This window comes from Macaca mulatta, chromosome 5 (genome assembly GCF_049350105.2).
Source record: "Macaca mulatta isolate MMU2019108-1 chromosome 5, T2T-MMU8v2.0, whole genome shotgun sequence".
NCBI lineage: Eukaryota > Metazoa > Chordata > Mammalia > Primates > Cercopithecidae > Macaca > Macaca mulatta.
In genome coordinates, this window is record NC_133410.1 from 90,306,277 (window position 1) to 90,323,957 (window position 17,681).

The window sequence follows — 17,681 nt, forward strand, 5'->3', positions numbered from 1 at the left end:
TTCCACAAGAACTGTCTTAGCGAAAGGCTTCTTGAGGGGAAAGCTGTAACTCTGTGAGATGATTTCACAGAACACAAAGAAGTTTCTCAGAGAGCTTCTTTCTCTTTGTTATCGGAGGATATTTCCTTTGGCCCTATATTCTTCAAAGGGATCCGAAATATCTGTTCTCAGATTCCACAGAAATAAGGCTAGCAAAGAGATCCACGAAAGACAGATGTAACTCTGTGAGTGGAAGCCACAGAACACAAAGTGGTTTCTCAGAAAGCTTCTTTCCAGATTTCATCTAAGGATATTTCCTTTTTACCATAGCCCTCTATGGGCTTCCAAATATCACTTTGCCAATTCCACAAAAACTGTCTTAGCGAAAGGCTTCTTGAGGGGAAAGCTGTAACTCTGTGAGATGATTTCACAGAACACAAAGAAGTTTCTCAGAAAGCTTCTTTCTCTTTGTTATCGGAGGATATTTCCTTTGGCCCTATAGTCTTCAAAGGGATCCGAAATATCTGTTCTCAGATTCCACAGAAATAAGGCTAGCAGAGAGATCCACGAAATACAGATGTATCTCTGTGAGATGAATTAACAGAACACTAAGCAGTTTCTCAGAAAGCTTCTTTCCAGATTTCATCTGAGGATATTTCCTTTTTCACCATAGCCCTCTATGGGCTTCCAAATATCACTTTGCCAATTCCACAAGAATTGTCTTAGCGAAAGGCTTCTTGAGGGGAAAGCTGTAACTCTGTGAGATGATATCACAGAACACAAGGAAGTTTCTCAGAAAGTTTCTTTCTCTTTGTTATCGGAGGATATTTCCTTTAGCCTATAGTCTTCAAAGGGATCCGAAATATCTGTTTTCAGATTCCACAGAAATAAGGCTAGCAAAGAGATCCACGAAATACAGATGTAACTCTGTGAGACGAATTAACAGTACACTAAGCAGTTTCTCAGAAACCTTCTTTCCAGATTTCATCTGAGGATATTTCCTTTTTCACCATAGCCCTCTATGGGCTTCCAAATATCACTTTGCCAATTCCACAAGAACTGTCTTAGCGAAAGGCTTCTTGAGGGGAAAGCTGTAACTCTGTGAGATGATTTCACAGAACACAAAGAAGTTTCTCAGAGAGCTTCTTTCTCTTTGTTATCGGAGGATATTTCCTTTGGCCCTATATTCTTCAAAGGGATCCGAAATATCTGTTCTCAGATTCCACAGAAATAAGGCTAGCAAAGAGATCCACGAAAGACAGATGTAACTCTGTGAGTGGAAGTCACAGAACACAAAGTGGTTTCTCAGAAAGCTTCTTTCCAGATTTCATCTAAGGATATTTCCTTTTTACCATAGCCCTCTATGGGCTTCCAAATATCACTTTGCCAATTCCACAAGAACTGTCTTAGCGAAAGGCTTCTTGAGGGGAAAGCTGTAACTCTGTGAGATGATTTCACAGAACACAAAGAAGTTTCTCAGAAAGCTTCTTTCTCTTTGTTATCGGAGGATATTTCCTTTGGCCCTATAGTCTTCAAAGGTATCCGAAATATCTGTTCTCAGATTCCACAGAAATAAGGCTAGCAAAGAGATCCACGAAATACAGATGTAACTCTGTGAGATGAATTAACAGAACACTAAGCAGTTTCTCAGAAAACTTCTTTCCAGATTTCATCGGAGGATATTTCCTTTTTGACCATAGCCCTCTATGGGCTTCCAAATATCACTTTGCCAATTCCACAAGAACTGTCTTAGCGAAAGGCTTCTTGAGGGGAAAGCTGTAACTCTGTGAGATGATTTCACAGAACACAAAGAAGTTTCTCAGAAAGCTTCTTTCTCTTAGTTATCGGAGGATATTTCCTTTGGCCCTGTAGTCTTCAAAAGGATCCGAAATATCTGTTCTCAGATTCCACAGAAATCAGGCTAGCAAAGAGATCCACGAAATACAGATGTAACTCTGTGAGATGAATTAACAGAACACTAAGCAGTTTCTCAGAAAGCTTCTTTCCAGATTTCATCTGAGGATATTTCCTTTTTCACCATAGCCCTCTATGGGCTTCCAAATATCACTTGGCCAATACCACAAGAACTGTCTTAGCGAAAGGCTTCTTGAGGGGAAAGCTGTAACTCTGTGAGATGATTTCACAGAACACAAAGAAGTTTCTCAGAAAGCTTCTTTCTCTTTGTTATCAGAGGATAATTCCTTTGGCCCTATAGTCTTCAAAGGGATCCGAAATATCTGTTCTCAGATTCCACAGAAATAAGGCTCGCAAAGAGATCCACGAAATACAGATTTAACTCTGTGAGATGAATTAACAGAACACTAAGCAGTTTCTCAGAAAGCTTCTTTCCAGATTTCATCTGTGGATATTTCCTTTTTCACCATAGCCCTCTATGGGCTTCCAAATATCACTTTGCCAATTCCACAAGAACTGTCTTAGCGAAAGGCTTCTTGAGGGGAAAGCTGTAACTCTGTGAGATGATTTCACAGAACCCAAAGAGGTTTCTCAGAAAGCTTCTTTCTCTTAGTTATCGGAGGATATTTCCTTTGGCCCTATAGTCTTCAAAGGGATCCGAAATATCTGTTCTCAGATTCCACAGAAATAAGGCTAGCAAAGAGATCCACGAAATACAGATGTAACTCTGTGAGTGGATGTCACACATCACAGAGCAGTTTCTCAGAAAGCTTCTTTCCAGATTTCATCTGAGGATATTTCCTTTTTCACCTTAGCCCTCTATGGGCTTCCAAATATCACTTTGCCAATTCCACAAGAACTGTCTTAGCGAAAGGCTTCTTGAGGGGAAAGCTGTAACTCTGTGAGCTCATTTCACAGAACACAAAGAAGTTTCTCAGAAAGCTTCTTTCTCTTAGTTTTCGGAGGATATTTCCTTTGGCCCTATAGTCTTCAAAGGGATCCGAAATATCTGTTCTCAGATTCCACAGAAATAAGGCTAGCAAAGAGATCCACGAAATACAGATGTAACTCTGTGAGATCAATTAACAGAACACTAAGCAGTTTCTCAGAAAGCTTCTTTCCAGATTTCATCGGAGGATATTTCCTTTTTCACCATAGCCCTCTATGGGCTTCCAAATATCACTTTGCCAATTCCACAAGAACTGTCTTAGCGAAAGGCTTCTTGAGGGGAAAGCTGTAACTCTGTGAGATGATTTCACAGAACACAAAGAAGTTTCTCAGAAAGCTTCTTTCTCTTAGTTTTCGGAGGATATTTCCTTTGGCCCTATAGTCTTCAAAGGGATCCGAAATATCTGTTCTCAGATTCCACAGAAATAAGGCTAGCAAAGAGATCCACGAAATATAGATGTAACTCTGTGAGATGAATTAACAGAAGACTAAGCAGTTTCTCAGAAAGCTTCTTTCCAGATTTCATCAGAGGATATTTCCTTTTTCACCATAGCCCTCTATGGGCTTCCAAATATCACTTTGCCAATTCCACAAGAACTGTCTTAGCGAAAGGCTTCTTGAGGGGAAAGCTGTAACTCTGTGAGATGATTTCACAGAACACAAAGAAGTTTCTCAGAAAGCTTCTTTCTCTTAGTTATCCGAGGATATTTCCTTTGGCCCTATTGTCTTCAAAGGGATCCGAAATATCTGTTCTCAGATTCCACAGAAATAAGGCTAGCAAAGAGATCCACGAAATACAGATGTAACTCTGTGAGATGAATTAACAGAACACTAAGCAGTTTCTCAGAAAGCTTCTTTCCAGATTTCATCTGAGTATATTTCCTTTTTCACCATAGCCCTCTAAGGGCTTCCAAATATCACTTTGCCAATTCCACAAGAACTGTCTTAGCGAAAGGCTTCTTAAGGGGAAAGCTGTAACTCTGTGAGATGATTTCACAGAACACAAAGAAGTTTCTCAGAAAGCTTCTTTCTCTTTGTTATCGGAGGATATTTCCTTTGGCCCTATAATCTTCAAAGGGATCCGAAATATCTGTTCTCAGATTCCACAGAAATAAGGCTAGCAAAGAGATCCACGAAATATAGAAGTAACTCTTTGTGATGAATTAACAGAACACTAAGCAGTTTCTCAGAAAGCTTCTTTCCAGATTTCATCGGAGGATATTTCCTTTTTCACCATAGCCCTCTATGGGCTTCCAAATATCACTTTGCCAATTCCACAAGAACTGTCTTAGCGAAAGGCTTCTTGAGGGGAAAGCTGTAACTCAGTGAGATGATTTCACAGAACACAAAGAAGTTTCTCAGAAAGCTTCTTTCTCTTAGTTATAGGAGGATATTACCTTTGGCCCTATAGTCTTCAAAGGGATCCGAAATATCTGTTCTCAGATTCCACAGAAATAAGGCTAGAAAAGAGGTCCACGAAATACAGCTGTAACTCTGTGAGATGAATTAACAGAAACTAAGCAGTTTCTCAGAAAGCTTCTTTCCACATTTCATCGGAGGATATTTCCTTTTTCACCATAGCCCTCTATGGGCTTCCAAATATCACTTTGCCAATTCCACAAGAACTGTCTTAGCGAAAGGCTTCTTGAGGGGAAAGCTGTAACTCTGTGAGATGATTTCACAGAACACAAAGAAGTTTCTCAGAAAGCTTATTTCTCTTAGTTTTCGGAGGATATTTCCTTTGGCCCTATAGTCTTCAAAGGGATCCGAAATATCTGTTCTCAGATTCCACAGAAATAAGGCTAGCAAAGAGATCCACGAAATATAGATGTAACTCTGTGAGATGAATTAACAGAACACTAAGCAGTTTCTCAGAAAGCTTCTTTCCACATTTCATCGGAGGATATTTCCTTTTTCACCATAGCCCTCTAAGGGCTTCCAAATATCACTTTGCCAATTCCACAAGAACTGTCTTAGCGAAAGGCTTCTTGAGGGGAAAGCTGTAACTCTGCGAGATGATTTCACAGAACACAAAGAGGTTTCTCAGAAAGCTTCTTTCTCTTAGTTATCGGAGGATATTTCCTTTGGCCCTATAGTCTTCAAAGGAATCCGAAATATCTGTTCTCAGATTCCACAGAAATAAGGCTAGCAAAGAGATCCACGAAATACAGATGTAACTCTGTGAGTGGAAGTCACACATCACAGAGCAGTTTCTCAGAAAGCTTCTTTCCAGATTTCATCTGAGGATATTTCCTTTTTCACCTTAGCCCTCTATGGGCTTCCAAATATCACTTTGCCAATTCCACAAGAACTGTCTTAGCGAAAGGCTTCTTGAGGGGAAAGCTGTAACTCTGTGAGCTCATTTCACAGAACACAAAGAAGTTTCTCAGAAAGCTTCTTTCTCTTAGTTTTCGGAGGATATTTCCTTTGGCCCTATAGTCTTCAAAGGGATCCGAAATATCTGTTCTCAGATTCCACAGAAATAAGGCTAGCAAAGAGATCCACGAAATACAGATGTAACTCTGTGAGATCAATTAACAGAACACTAAGCAGTTTCTCAGAAAGCTTCTTTCCAGATTTCATCGGAGGATATTTCCTTTTTCACCATAGCCCTCTATGGGCTTCCAAATATCACTTTGCCAATTCCACAAGAACTGTCTTAGCGAAAGGCTTCTTGAGGGGAAAGCTGTAACTCTGTGAGATGATTTCACAGAACACAAAGAAGTTTCTCAGAAAGCTTCTTTCTCTTAGTTTTCGGAGGATATTTCCTTTGGCCCTATAGTCTTCAAAGGGATCCGAAATATCTGTTCTCAGATTCCACAGAAATAAGGCTAGCAAAGAGATCCACGAAATATAGATGTAACTCTGTGAGATGAATTAACAGAAGACTAAGCAGTTTCTCAGAAAGCTTCTTTCCAGATTTCATCAGAGGATATTTCCTTTTTCACCATAGCCCTCTATGGGCTTACAAATATCACTTTGCCAATTCCACAAGAACTGTCTTAGCGAAAGGCTTCTTGAGGGGAAAGCTGTAACTCTGTGAGATGATTTCACAGAACACAAAGAAGTTTCTCAGAAAGCTTCTTTCTCTTAGTTATCCGAGGATATTTCCTTTGGCCCTATTGTCTTCAAAGGGATCCGAAATATCTGTTCTCAGATTCCACAGAAATAAGGCTAGCAAAGAGATCCACGAAATACAGATGTAACTCTGTGAGATGAATTAACAGAACACTAAGCAGTTTCTCAGAAAGCTTCTTTCCAGATTTCATCTGAGTATATTTCCTTTTTCACCATAGCCCTCTAAGGGCTTCCAAATATCACTTTGCCAATTCCACAAGAACTGTCTTAGCAAAAGGCTTCTTAAGGGGAAAGCTGTAACTCTGTGAGATGATTTCACAGAACACAAAGAAGTTTCTCAGAAAGCTTCTTTCTCTTTGTTATCGGAGGATATTTCCTTTGGCCCTATAATCTTCAAAGGGATCCGAAATATCTGTTCTCAGATTCCACAGAAATAAGGCTAGCAAAGAGATCCACGAAATATAGAAGTAACTCTTTGTGATGAATTAACAGAACACTAAGCAGTTTCTCAGAAAGCTTCTTTCCAGATTTCATCGGAGGATATTTCCTTTTTCACCATAGCCCTCTATGGGCTTCCAAATATCACTTTGCCAATTCCACAAGAACTGTCTTAGCGAAAGGCTTCTTGAGGGGAAAGCTGTAACTCTGTGAGATGATTTCACAGAACACAAAGAAGTTTCTCAGAAAGCTTCTTTCTCTTAGTTATCGGAGGATATTTCCTTTGGCCCTATAGTCTTCAAAGGGATCCGAAATATCTGTTCTCAGATTCCACAGAAATAAGGCTAGCAAAGAGATCCACGAAGTATAGATTTATCTCTGTGAGATGAATTAAAAGAACACTAAGCAGTTTCTCAGAAAGCTTCTTTCCAGATTTCATCTGAGGATATTTCCTTTTTCACCATAGCCCTCTAAGGGCTTCCAAATATCACTTTGCCAATTCCACAAGAACTGTCTTAGCGAAAGGCTTCTTGAGGGGAAAGCTGTAACTCTGTGAGATGATTTCACAGAACACAAAGAAGTTTCTCAGAAAGCTTCTTTCTCTTAGTTTTCGGAGGATATTTCCTTTGGCCCTATAGTCTTCAAAGTGATCCGAAATATCTGTTCTCAGATTCCACAGAAATAAGGCTAGCAAAGAGATCCACGAAATATAGATGTAACTCTGTGAGATGAATTAACAGAACACTAAGCAGTTTCTCAGAAAGCTTCTTTCCAGATTTCATCGGAGGATATTTCCTTTTTCACCATAGCCCTCTAGGGGCTTCCAAATATCACTTTGCCAATTCCACAAGAACTGTCTTAGCGAAAGGCTTCTTGAGGGGAAAGCTGTAACTCTGTGAGATGATTTCACAGAACACAAAGAAGTTTCTCAGAAAGCTTCTTTCTCTTAGTTATCGGAGGATATTTCCTTTGGCCCTATAGTCTTCAAAGGGATCCGAAATATCTGTTTTCAGATTCCACAGAAATAAGGCTAGCAAAGAGATCCACGAAATACAGATGTAACTCTGTGAGTGGAAGTCACACATCACAGAGCAGTTTCTCAGAAAGCTTCTTTCCAGATTTCATCTGAGGATATTTCCTTTTTCACCATAGCCCTCTAGGGGCTTCCAAATATCACTTTGCCAATTCCACAAGAACTGTCTTAGCGAAAGGCTTCTTGAGGGGAAAGCTGTAACTCTGTGAGCTCATTTCACAGAACACAAAGAAGTTTCTCAGAAAGCTTCTTTCTCTTTGTTATCGGAGGATATTTCCTTTGGCCCTATAGTCTTCAAAGGGATCCGAAATATCTGTTCTCAGATTCCACAGAAATAAGCCTAGCAAAGAGATCCCCGAAATACAGATGTAACTCTGTGAGATGAATTAACAGAACACAGAGCAGTTTCTCAGAAAGTTTCTTTCCAGATTTCATCTGAGGATATTTCCTTTTTCACCATAGCCCTCTATCGGCTTCCAAATATCACTTTCCCAATTCCACAAGAACTGTCTTAGCGAAAGGCTTCTTGAGGGGAAAGCTGTAACTCTGTGAGATGATTTCACAGAACACAAAGAAGTTTCTCAGAAAGCTTCTTTCTCTTAGTTATAGGAGGATAGTACCTTTGGCCCTCTAGTCTTCAAAGGGATCCGAAATGTCTGTTCTCAGATTCCACAGAAATAAGGCTAGAAAAGAGGTCCACGAAATACAGCTGTAACTCTGTGAGATGAATTAACAGAAAACTAAGCAGTTTCTCAGAAAGCTTCTTTCCACATTTCATCGGAGGATATTTCCTTTTTCACCATAGCCCTCTATGGGCTTCCAAATATCACTTTGCCAATTCCACAAGAACTGTCTTAGCGAAAGGCTTCTTGAGGGGAAAGCTGTAACTCTGTGAGATGATTTCACAGAACACAAAGAAGTTTCTCAGAAAGCTTATTTCTCTTAGTTTTCGGAGGATATTTCCTTTGGCCCTATAGTCTTCAAAGGGATCCGAAATATCTGTTCTCAGATTCCACAGAAATAAGGCTAGCAAAGAGATCCACGAAATATAGATGTAACTCTGTGAGATGAATTAACAGAACACTAAGCAGTTTCTCAGAAAGCTTCTTTCCACATTTCATCGGAGGATATTTCCTTTTTCACCATAGCCCTCTAAGGGCTTCCAAATATCACTTTGCCAATTCCACAAGAACTGTCTTAGCGAAAGGCTTCTTGAGGGGAAAGCTGTAACTCTGCGAGATGATTTCACAGAACACAAAGAGGTTTCTCAGAAAGCTTCTTTCTCTTAGTTATCGGAGGATATTTCCTTTGGCCCTATAGTCTTCAAAGGGATCCGAAATATCTGTTCTCAGATTCCACAGAAATAAGGCTAGCAAAGAGATCCACGAAATACAGATGTAACTCTGTGAGTGGAAGTCACACATCACAGAGCAGTTTCTCAGAAAGCTTCTTTCCAGATTTCATCTGAGGATATTTCCTTTTTCACCATAGCCCTCTATGGGCTTCCAAATATCACTTTGCCAATTCCACAAGAATTGTCTTAGCGAAAGGCTTCTTGAGGGGAAAGCTGTAACTCTGTGAGATGATATCACAGAACACAAAGAAGTTTCTCAGAAAGTTTCTTTCTCTTTGTTATCGGAGGATATTTCCTTTAGCCTATAGTCTTCAAAGGGATCCGAAATATCTGTTTTCAGATTCCACAGAAATAAGGCTAGCAAAGAGATCCACGAAATACAGATTTAACTCTGTGAGATGAATTAACAGTACACTAAGCAGTTTCTCAGAAACCTTCTTTCCAGATTTCATCTGAGGATATTTCCTTTTTCACCATAGCCCTCTATGGGCTTCCAAATATCACTTTGCCAATTCCACAAGAACTGTCTTAGCGAAAGGCTTCTTGAGGGGAAAGCTGTAACTCTGTGAGATGATTTCACAGAACACAAAGAAGTTTCTCAGAGAGCTTCTTTCTCTTTGTTATCGGAGGATATTTCCTTTGGCCCTATATTCTTCAAAGGGATCCGAAATATCTGTTCTCAGATTCCACAGAAATAAGGCTAGCAAAGAGATCCACGAAAGACAGATGTAACTCTGTGAGTGGAAGTCACAGAACACAAAGTGGTTTCTCAGAAAGCTTCTTTCCAGATTTCATCTAAGGATATTTCCTTTTTACCATAGCCCTCTATGGGCTTCCAAATATCACTTTGCCAATTCCACAAAAACTGTCTTAGCGAAAGGCTTCTTGAGGGGAAAGCTGTAACTCTGTGAGATGATTTCACAGAACACAAAGAAGTTTCTCAGAAAGCTTCTTTCTCTTTGTTATCGGAGGATATTTCCTTTGGCCCTATAGTCTTCAAAGGGATCCGAAATATCTGTTCTCAGATTCCACAGAAATAAGGCTAGCAGAGAGATCCACGAAATACAGATGTATCTCTGTGAGATGAATTAACAGAACACTAAGCAGTTTCTCAGAAAGCTTCTTTCCAGATTTCATCTGAGGATATTTCCTTTTTCACCATAGCCCTCTATGGGCTTCCAAATATCACTTTGCCAATTCCACAAGAATTGTCTTAGCGAAAGGCTTCTTGAGGGGAAAGCTGTAACTCTGTGAGATGATATCACAGAACACAAGGAAGTTTCTCAGAAAGTTTCTTTCTCTTTGTTATCGGAGGATATTTCCTTTAGCCTATAGTCTTCAAAGGGATCCGAAATATCTGTTTTCAGATTCCACAGAAATAAGGCTAGCAAAGAGATCCACGAAATACAGATGTAACTCTGTGAGACGAATTAACAGTACACTAAGCAGTTTCTCAGAAACCTTCTTTCCAGATTTCATCTGAGGATATTTCCTTTTTCACCATAGCCCTCTATGGGCTTCCAAATATCACTTTGCCAATTCCACAAGAACTGTCTTAGCGAAAGGCTTCTTGAGGGGAAAGCTGTAACTCTGTGAGATGATTTCACAGAACACAAAGAAGTTTCTCAGAGAGCTTATTTCTCTTAGTTTTCGGAGGATATTTCCTTTGGCCCTATAGTCTTCAAAGGGATCCGAAATATCTGTTCTCAGATTCCACAGAAATAAGGCTAGCAAAGAGATCCACGAAATACAGATGTAACTCTGTGAGATGAATTAACAGAACACTAAGCAGTTTCTCAGAAAGCTTCTTTCCAGATTTCATCTGAGTATATTTCCTTTTTCACCATAGCCCTCTAGGGGCTTCCAAATATCACTTTGCCAATTCCACAAGAACTGTCTTAGCGAAAGGCTTCTTGAGGGGAAAGCTGTAACTCTGTGAGCTCATTTCACAGAACACAAAGAAGTTTCTCAGAAAGCTTCTTTCTCTTAGTTTTCGGAGGATATTTCCTTTGGCCCTATAGTCTTCAAAGGGATCCGAAATATCTGTTCTCAGATTCCACAGAAATAAGGCTAGCAAAGAGATCCACGAAATATAGATGTAACTCTGTGAGATGAATTAACAGAAGACTAAGCAGTTTCTCAGAAAGCTTCTTTCCAGATTTCATCAGAGGATATTTCCTTTTTCACCATAGCCCTCTATGGGCTTCCAAATATCACTTTGCCAATTCCACAAGAACTGTCTTAGCGAAAGGCTTCTTGAGGGGAAAGCTGTAACTCTGTGAGATGATTTCACAGAACACAAAGAAGTTTCTCAGAAAGCTTCTTTCTCTTAGTTATCCGAGGATATTTCCTTTGGCCCTATTGTCTTCAAAGGGATCCGAAATATCTGTTCTCAGATTCCACAGAAATAAGGCTAGCAAAGAGATCCACGAAATACAGATGTAACTCTGTGAGATGAATTAACAGAACACTAAGCAGTTTCTCAGAAAGCTTCTTTCCAGATTTCATCTGAGTATATTTCCTTTTTCACCATAGCCCTCTAAGGGCTTCCAAATATCACTTTGCCAATTCCACAAGAACTGTCTTAGCGAAAGGCTTCTTAAGGGGAAAGCTGTAACTCTGTGAGATGATTTCACAGAACACAAAGAAGTTTCTCAGAAGGCTTCTTTCTCTTTGTTATCGGAGGATATTTCCTTTGGCCCTATAATCTTCAAAGGGATCCGAAATATCTGTTCTCAGATTCCACAGAAATAAGGCTAGCAAAGAGATCCACGAAATATAGAAGTAACTCTTTGTGATGAATTAACAGAACACTAAGCAGTTTCTCAGAAAGCTTCTTTCCAGATTTCATCGGAGGATATTTCCTTTTTCACCATAGCCCTCTATGGGCTTCCAAATATCACTTTGCCAATTCCACAAGAACTGTCTTAGCGAAAGGCTTCTTGAGGGGAAAGCTGTAACTCTGTGAGATGATTTCACAGAACACAAAGAAGTTTCTCAGAAAGCTTCTTTCTCTTAGTTATAGGAGGATATTACCTTTGGCCCTATAGTCTTCAAAGGGATCCGAAATGTCTGTTCTCAGATTCCACAGAAATAAGGCTAGAAAAGAGGTCCACGAAATACAGCTGTAACTCTGTGAGATGAATTAACAGAGAACTAAGCAGTTTCTCAGAAAGCTTCTTTCCACATTTCATCGGAGGATATTTCCTTTTTCACCATAGCCCTCTATGGGCTTCCAAATATCACTTTGCCAATTCCACAAGAACTGTCTTAGCGAAAGGCTTCTTGAGGGGAAAGCTGTAACTCTGTGAGATGATTTCACAGAACACAAAGAAGTTTCTCAGAAAGCTTCTTTCTCTTAGTTTTCGGAGGATATTTCCTTTGGCCCTATAGTCTTCAAAGGGATCCGAAATATCTGTTCTCAGATTCCACAGAAATAAGGCTAGCAAAGAGATCCACGAAATATAGATGTAACACTGTGAGATGAATTAACAGAACACTAAGCAGTTTCTCAGAAAGCTTCTTTCCACATTTCATCGGAGGATATTTCCTTTTTCACCATAGCCCTCTAAGGGCTTCCAAATATCACTTTGCCAATTCCACAAGAACTGTCTTAGCGAAAGGCTTCTTGAGGGGAAAGCTGTAACTCTGCGAGATGATTTCACAGAACACAAAGAGGTTTCTCAGAAAGCTTCTTTCTCTTAGTTATCGGAGGATATTTCCTTTGGCCCTATATCTTCAAAGGGATCCGAAATATCTGTTCTCAGATTCCACAGAAATAAGGCTAGCAAAGAGATCCACGAAATACAGATGTAACTCTGTGAGTGGAAGTCACACATCACAGAGCAGTTTCTCAGAAAGCTTCTTTCCAGATTTCATCTGAGGATATTTCCTTTTTCACCATAGCCCTCTATGGGCTTCCAAATATCACTTTGCCAATTCCACAAGAACTGTCTTAGCGAAAGGCTTCTTGAGGGGAAAGCTGTAACTCTGTGAGCTCATTTCACAGAACACAAAGAAGTTTCTCAGAAAGCTTCTTTCTCTTAGTTTTCGGAGGATATTCCCTTTGGCCCTATAGTCTTCAAAGGGATCCGAAATATCTGTTCTCAGATTCCACAGAAATAAGGCTAGCAAAGAGATCCACGAAATACAGATGTAACTCTGTGAGATCAATTAACAGAACACTAAGCAGTTTCTCAGAAAGCTTCTTTCCAGATTTCATCGGAGGATATTTCCTTTTTCACCATAGCCCTCTATGGGCTTCCAAATATCACTTTGCCAATTCCACAAGAACTGTCTTAGCGAAAGGCTTCTTGAGGGGAAAGCTGTAACTCTGTGAGATGATTTCACAGAACACAAAGAAGTTTCTCAGAAAGCTTCTTTCTCTTAGTTTTCGGAGGATATTTCCTTTGGCCCTATAGTCTTCAAAGGGATCCGAAATATCTGTTCTCAGATTCCACAGAAATAAGGCTAGCAAAGAGATCCACGAAATATAGATGTAACTCTGTGAGATGAATTAACAGAAGACTAAGCAGTTTCTCAGAAAGCTTCTTTCCAAATTTCATCAGAGGATATTTCCTTTTTCACCATAGCCCTCTATGGGCTTCCAAATATCACTTTGCCAATTCCACAAGAACTGTCTTAGCGAAAGGCTTCTTGAGGGGAAAGCTGTAACTCTGTGAGATGATTTCACAGAACACAAAGAAGTTTCTCAGAAAGCTTCTTTCTCTTAGTTATCCGAGGATATTTCCTTTGGCCCTATTGTCTTCAAAGGGATCCGAAATATCTGTTCTCAGATACCACAGAAATAAGGCTAGCAAAGAGATCCACGAAATACAGATGTAACTCTGTGAGATGAATTAACAGAACACTAAGCAGTTTCTCAGAAAGCTTCTTTCCAGATTTCATCTGAGTATATTTCCTTTTTCACCATAGCCCTCTAAGGGCTTCCAAATATCACTTTGCCAATTCCACAAGAACTGTCTTAGCGAAAGGCTTCTTGAGGGGAAAGCTGTAACTCTGTGAGATGATTTCACAGAACACAAAGAAGTTTCTCAGAAAGCTTCTTTCTCGTTGTTATCGGAGGATATTTCCTTTGGCCCTATAATCTTCAAAGGGATCCGAAATATCTGTTCTCAGATTCCACAGAAATAAGGCTAGCAGAGAGATCCACGAAATATAGAAGTAACACTTTGTGATGAATTAACAGAACACTAAGCAGTTTCTCAGAAAGCTTCTTTCCAGATTTCATCGGAGGATATTTCCTTTTTCACCATAGCCCTCTATGGGCTTCCAAATATCACTTTGCCAATTCCACAAGAACTGTCTTAACGAAAGGCTTCTTGAGGGGAAAGCTGTAACTCTGTGAGATGATTTCACAGAACACAAAGAAGTTTCTCAGAAAGCTTCTTTCTCTTAGTTATCGGAGGATATTTCCTTTGGCCCTATAGTCTTCAAAGGGATCCGAAATATCTGTTCTCAGATTCCACAGAAATAAGGCTAGCAAAGAGATCCACGAAGTATAGATTTATCTCTGTGAGATGAATTAAAAGAACACTAAGCAGTTTCTCAGAAAGCTTCTTTCCAGATTTCATCTGAGGATATTTCCTTTTTCACCATAGCCCTCTAAGGGCTTCCAAATATCACTTTGCCAATTCCACAAGAACTGTCTTAGCGAAAGGCTTCTTGAGGGGAAAGCTGTAACTCTGTGAGATGATTTCACAGAACACAAAGAAGTTTCTCAGAAAGCTTCTTTCTCTTAGTTTTCGGAGGATATTTCCTTTGGCCCTATAGTCTTCAAAGGGATCCGAAATATCTGTTCTCAGATTCCACAGAAATAAGGCTAGCAAAGAGATCCACGAAATATAGATGTAACTCTGTGAGATGAATTAACAGAACACTAAGCAGTTTCTCAGAAAGCTTCTTTCCAGATTTCATCGGAGGATATTTCCTTTTTCACCATAGCCCTCTAGGGGCTTCCAAATATCATTTTGCCAATTCCACAAGAACTGTCTTAGAAAAAGGCTTCTTGAGGGGAAAGCTGTAACTCTGTGAGATGATTTCACAGAACACAAAGAAGTTTCTCAGAAAGCTTCTTTCTCTTAGTTTTCGGAGGATATTTCCTTTGGCCCTATAGTCTTCAAAGGGATCCGAAATATCTGTTTTCAGATTCCACAGAAATAAGGCTAGCAAAGAGATCCACGAAATACAGATGTAACTCTGTGAGTGGAAGTCACACATCACAGAGCAGTTTCTCAGAAAGCTTCTTTCCAGATTTCATCTGAGGATATTTCCTTTCTCACCATCGCCCTCTATGGGCTTCCAAATATCACTTTGCCACTTCCACAAGAACTGTCTTAGCGAAAGGCTTCTTGAGGGGAAAGCTGTAACTCTGTGAGCTCATTTCACAGAACACAAAGAAGTTTCTCAGAAAGCTTCTTTCTCTTAGTTTTCGGAGGATATTTCCTTTGGCCCTATAGTCTTCAAAGGGATCCGAAATATCTGTTCTCAGATTCCACAGAAATAAGGCTAGCAAAGAGATCCACGAAATACAGATGTAACTCTGTGAGATGAATTAACAGAACACTAAGCAGTTTCTCAGAAAGCTTCTTTCCAGATTTCATCGGAGGATATTTCCTTTTTCACCTAATCCTCTATGGGCTTCCAAATATCACTTTGCCAATTCCACAAGAACTGTCTTAGCGAAAGGCTTCTTGAGGGGAAAGCTGTAACTCTGTGAGATGATTTCACAGAACACAAAGAAGTTTCTCAGAAAGCTTATTTCTCTTAGTTTTCGGAGGATATTTCCTTTGGCCCTATAGTCTTCAAAGGGATCCGAAATATCTGTTCTCAGATTCCACAGAAATAAGGCTAGCAAAGAGATCCACGAAATATAGATGTAACTCTGTGAGATGAATTAACAGAACACTAAGCAGTTTCTCAGAAAGCTTCTTTCCAGATTTCATCGGAGGATACTTCCTTTTTCACCATAGCCCTCTATGGGCTTCCAAATATCACTTTGCCAATTCCACAAGAACTGTCTTAGCGAAAGGCTTCTTGAGGGGAAAGCTGTAACTCTGTGAGATGATTTCACAGAACACAAAGAAGTTTCTCAGAAAGCTTCTTTCTCTTAGTTATCGGAGGATATTTCCTTTGGCCCTATAGTCTTCAAAGGGATCCGAAATATCTGTTTTCAGATTCCACAGAAATAAGGCTAGCAAAGAGATCCACGAAATACAGATGTAACTCTGTGAGTGGAAGTCACACATCACAGAGCAGTTTCTCAGAAAGCTTCTTTCCAGATTTCATCTGAGGATATTTCCTTTTTCACCATAGCCCTCTATGGCCTTCCAAATATCACTTTGCCAATTCCACAAGAACTGTCTTAGCGAAAGGCTTCTTGAGGGGAAAGCTGTAACTCTGTGAGATGATTTCACAGAACACAAAGAAGTTTCTCAGAAAGCTTCTTTCTCTTAGTTATCGGAGGATATTTCCTTTGGCCCTATAGTCTTCAAAGGGATCCGAAATATCTGTTTTCAGATTCCACAGAAATAAGGCTAGCAAAGAGATCCACGAAATACAGATGTAACTCTGTGAGTGGAAGTCACACATCACAGAGCAGTTTCTCAGAAAGCTTCTTTCCAGATTTCATCTGAGGATATTTCCTTTCTCACCATCGCCCTCTATGGGCTTCCAAATATCACTTTTCCAATTCCACAAGAACTGTCTTAGCGAAAGACTTCTTGAGGGGAAAGCTGTAACTCTGTGAGATGATTTCACAGAACACAAAGAAGTTTCTCAGAAACCTTCTTTCTCTTTGTTGTGGGAGGATATTTCCTTTGGCCCTATGGTCTTCAAAGGGATCCGAAATATCTGTTCTCAGATTCCGCAGAAATAAGGCTAGCAAAGAGATCCACGAAATACAGATGTAACTCTGTGAGTGGAAGTCACAGAACACTAAGCGGTTTCTCAGAAAGCTTCTTTAAAGATTTCATCTGAGGATAATTCCTTTTTCAACATAGCCCTCTATGGGCTTCCAAATATCACTTTTCCAATTCCACAAGAACTGTCTTAGCGAAAGACTTCTTGAGGGGAAAGCTGTAACTCTGTGAGATGATTTCACAGAACACAAAGAAGTTTCTCAGAAAGCTTCTTTCTCTTTGTTATCGGAGGATATTTCCTTTGGCCCTATAGTCTTCAAAGGGATCCGAAATATCTGTTCTCAGATTCCACAGAAATAAGGCTAGCAGAGAGATCCACGAAATACAGATGTATCTCTGTGAGATGAATTAACAGAACACTAAGCAGTTTCTCAGAAAGCTTCTTTCCAGATTTCATCTGAGGATATTTCCTTTTTCACCATAGCCCTCTATGGGCTTCCAAATATCACTTTGCCAATTCCACAAGAATTGTCTTAGCGAAAGGCTTCTTGAGGGGAAAGCTGTAACTCTGTGAGATGATATCACAGAACACAAAGAAGTTTCTCAGAAAGTTTCTTTCTCTTTGTTATCGGAGGATATTTCCTTTAGCCTATAGTCTTCAAAGGGATCCGAAATATCTGTTTTCAGATTCCACAGAAATAAGGCTAGCAAAGAGATCCACGAAATACAGATGTAACTCTGTGAGATGAATTAACAGTACACTAAGCAGTTTCTCAGAAACCTTCTTTCCAGATTTCATCTGAGGATATTTCCTTTTTCACCATAGCCCTCTATGGGCTTCCAAATATCACTTTGCCAATTCCACAAGAACTGTCTTAGCGAAAGGCTTCTTGAGGGGAAAGCTGTAACTCTGTGAGATGATTTCACAGAACACAAAGAAGTTTCTCAGAGAGCTTCTTTCTCTTTGTTATCGGAGGATATTTCCTTTGGCCCTATATTCTTCAAAGGGATCCGAAATATCTGTTCTCAGATTCCACAGAAATAAGGCTAGCAAAGA